The sequence below is a fragment of the Delphinus delphis genome, chromosome 20 (genome assembly GCF_949987515.2).
Source record: "Delphinus delphis chromosome 20, mDelDel1.2, whole genome shotgun sequence".
Lineage (NCBI taxonomy): Eukaryota > Metazoa > Chordata > Mammalia > Artiodactyla > Delphinidae > Delphinus > Delphinus delphis.
Window position 1 is genome coordinate 25,192,159 of NC_082702.1, and position 4,458 is coordinate 25,196,616.

The window sequence follows — 4,458 nt, forward strand, 5'->3', positions numbered from 1 at the left end:
GAAGAGGCAGGCCTTGTGCCCCTGCCCAGTAGTAACAAGACCAACCAACCTTCCGTGGGACCAGTGAGGCCACGACAGGAGCAGTAACGAGGCATTCCTCCCCTTCCCATTCAGAGAGACCTAGTGGAGAGTCAGAACTCCACCTCCGCCCAGCTGTAATAAGAAACCTCCCTCCTCAGGTACCAATGGAGGCTGAGTGGGGAACTTGAAATTCCACTCCTGATATTAATGAGGTATCACCACCACCACCTTCTGCTGCTGGGGCAGTACCAGGGGAAGACAGCTAAAAAAGAAAGTTTAAGTTAAGATCCAGAGTCTCATTACATAATATACAAAATGTGAAAGTTTCAATAAAGAATAAGATGTCTTACCAGGAACTAGGAGGATAGCAAACAGAATGAAAATTGACAATCAATAGAAAATTGAGATGACAGAGATGTTAGCATTATCTGACAAAGATTTTAAAGCAACCATCATAAAAATGATTTAATGAGCATAAAAATGCTTTAACAAACCTGCTTGAAACAAATGAAAGAAAAAAGTCTCAACAAAGAAATAGAAGATACAAAGAAGAATCAAATGGAAATTTTAGAACTGAAAAATACAGTAAGTGAAATAAAACACCCAATTGATGGGCTCAACAGCAGAAAGGAAAGGACAGGGGAAAAATCAGTGAACCAGAAGGTAGAATAATAGAAATTATTTAATCTGAATAAAAGAGAACAAATAAACTGGGGGAAAAAATGAACAAAGCATTAGGGATCTATGGGACTTTAACAAAAATTCTAACATTAGTGTCATCAGAATCCTGAAAAAAGAAGAGAAAAAAAGTAGGGCCAAAAACTATTAATACTTGGCTAAAAAAAAATCCCAAATTTAGCAAAATAAAATAGTAAAAAAGAAATCAGAAATGGAAAACAGAGAGAACAAACAGAAAACAAAAAATAAAATGGCCAAAGTGAGCCCTAACATGTAAATAATTACATTAAGTGTAAATGGTCTAATACATCAATTATAAGACAGAGATTGGCAGGGTAGATGATCCAACTACATGCTATCTATAAGAAACTCACTTCAAATATAATGTTATAACCAGGCTGAAAATAAAGAATGGAAATATATATATTAAGCAAACATTAATCAAAAGAAAACATAAGTGGTTACATTATATTAGGTAAAGTAGACTTTAAAGCAAAGAAAACTACCAGAAACAAAGAAAGATATTACATAATGCTATAAGGGTTGATCCACTCAGAAGACACAGCAGTTTCAAATATGTATGGACCAAAAAGTCGAGTGTCAAAATATGTGTAGCAAAAACTAATTAAATTGAAATTTTAAAAACAGACACATCCACAATTATATTTGAATACTTCAATAGCCTTCTCTGAACAACTGATAGAGCAACTAGACAGAAAATCAGCAAAAATATAGAACTCAACAACACCATCAACCAACACGATCTAATAGACGTTTATAAAACACTCCACTCAATGACAACAGAATACACATTCTTTTATATGCCCATGGAATTTATACCATGATAGACCATGTTATGGGCCATAAAAAGAACTCAACAAATTTAAAAGAACTTAAATCACAGAGTGTGTTCTCCAACCTCAATGGAATCACACTGGAAATCAGTAACAGAAAAATCACCAAACACTTGGAAATTAAACAACACTTCTAAGTAATCCATGGGTCAAAGAGAAAAATCTCAAGAGAAATTTTTAAAAATACACTGAGTGGAATGAAAATGAAAATACAACATATCAAATATTTTGGGACACAGCCAAAGCAGTACTGAGAAGGAAATTTATACCACTAAATGTGTATACTTAGTCTCAGACCAATCATCTAAGCTTCCACCTCAACAACCTAGAAAAACAAGAGCAAGATAAATCCAAAGCAAGCAGAAGAAGGGAATAATAAAGAGCAGAAGTGAATGAAATAGAAAATAGGTAAAATAACAGAAAAAATAATGAGACAAAGAATAGGATCTTGGGGGGGGAAATATCAGTAAAATTGATGAACCTCTAATAAGACTGAAAAAGAAGAAAAGAAGACACAGAGTACCAAGATCCAGAATAAAATAGGGGATATCACTTCAGACCCTGCAGACATCAAAAGCACAGTAAGGAAATACTAATTTCACAAATTAGATGAAATACACAAATCCTTTAAAAACACAGACTACCACAACTCACCGAACATGAAGCAGATCATTTGAACAGCCATGTATATAGCTTATAACTATTTAGGAAATTGAATTTGTAATAGAAAAACTCCGCCCCGATCCCGAAAAGAATGAGATCTCCGTGTGCTAACACGGGGAGAAAGGAACAGTGTATTGATAAAGGAATGAAAAGTGAGTTACGGAACAATGTGCCCAATAACATATTTTTGTGAAAGAAAGGATAGAGATATATACAAACGTATGCTTTCATGTGCACAGACTATCTCTGGAGGAATGAGGCTGGAAAAAAGGAGTGTGTGCAGGAGGAATGGTTGATGTTTTTATATACATCTGAATACTTTAAACTGTTTTTCTATTATTATTTAATAACTTTTTAAGTTGAATATTTTGTTTTAAGCAGCCACAGGCCTTCTCTGGCTAGAGTCCAGCCTTACAGACAGATCACCTGTTTTCACATCTCGGCTTTACCACTCACTAGCTATTATAGCTGAGCCCCAGTTTCCCTTGCTGTAAAATGAGAGTGAAAATAATGAGAAGTAACTGTCTGGGAACGTCAGGACTCTGAATTCAGCAAACAGCACCTTTGTGCCTTGCCTTGTGCTGGGTGTTGTGAGTCAGGGCAAACCCAGCAAGTGATGGAGGGGAGGTCAGATGGGGGCGCTGGAGTTAAGCCCTGAAGGAGCTATAGGACTGCTCAGGCCCAGGAGAGGGAAGAATGCTATTACAGAGGTGCCAGAAAGCAGCACAAGCCCATGGTGCCTGGGGACAGGGAAGTCAGGGTGCAGGGCAGAGCCGGGAGCCCTCAGGCTGCCAGAGCAGGAAGTTCTCATGCCAGGGGCAAACCAGAGCTCTACTTTGTTAAAAAGACGGAAGAACCAAGATATTTTCCTCCTCATATTCTCAGAGCTGATTTTCTTCCCTGCTTTCTATGGGACTCTAAGAACCATCAGCTAATAAAACTGTCCCCCAGATGTTTGACATGCCACCAAAGTACTGCCCAATGCAGCGTGTCCTCAGATCCTCTCTGCGGTCCAGGGTGCAGGCATCCTTGTCCCCATTTACAGATTCAGAAGCCATCCTTGTGCCCTGTCCCAGGTCCCAGGCCTCCCAAGAAAGCCCCATAAACATAGGAAGTTCTAAAGCCAAGATCAGCTGGGAGAGCTTCGGATTCAACACTCTCACTTCACAGATGAGGAAACCGAGACCCAGAGTAGGGAAGGGGCTTGCCCCAGGTCACACAGGGCACTCCAGCAGAGAAGAGTGTGCACTCCCAGCCTGGTGCTTGTTGCCCTGCATGAGATACACACAGCAAGGCCCCGATCCACGTCTGCTATGACGATGCAGCGATTATCATCCCAGAACTCTGAAATCCCCTCTATTTCTGGGGTTATCCGTTACAAATCAGTAGCAGCAGCACCCCTAAGAAGTTCAAGGATAGAAACTGGTTTCCATATGGCTTCTCTCCTTCTGGGAGAGCCTTCTTGGTGGCCTGGAGCCCCAGCCTGTCTGCAGGAGTGGGATGACCACCTGGTCTATGGGTGTACCTTACAGGTGGCAGCAGGAACTGCGCTAATAAATGCCTGCTATGTCATCTCATCAAATGCTCACCACTCCAAGAGAGCTTGATTTTTTACCCCCATTTTACAGATGAGGAAACTGAGGCATAGAGAGCCCGAGGATCCAGCTCTACTGATAGAAAGTAAAACAGACAAATCCCTCCCACGAGAAGAGAAGCGGGGGGATGGGGGGGTGTGGCAGGGTGGGCCCGGTGGGCCCGGTGGGCGCTCCCACTTCCGCCTCCAGCCCACAACTTGGGGGAGGGTCTAGCTTCCCTCAGCCTCCACTGGGTTCCTCAGCTCCTCTGCTCAGTCTCTCTGTGATTCAAAATGGGGTGAGTCACAGGCCCCCTCTCTTTCATTTGGTGCCCAAAATTCCAGCCCCTATAGCGTTCTCTCACATGCTCTCAAGAGACGTCTAACTGGTGGCCCCATGGCCAAACATAGCCCTCAGAAGTGTTTTCCTTAGCACACGTGTTTTTTGTTTTGCGTTTTGGGTTTTTTTTTTAAATTAAACTCTGAAGTAATTACCAGGACTAAAAAATTGGAAGTTTTCACAATAAAATCTGGATTTCCTCCTCTTGAAAAATTGGAAGATCTGGCAACCTGAGTCTACGTTCTCACGGCAGCAAGGAGCTGGACCTCTTTGAGATGGGCATTTACTGCCCGCCACCACATCCGGCGCCCTCTCCCTCAGCCCCCTTC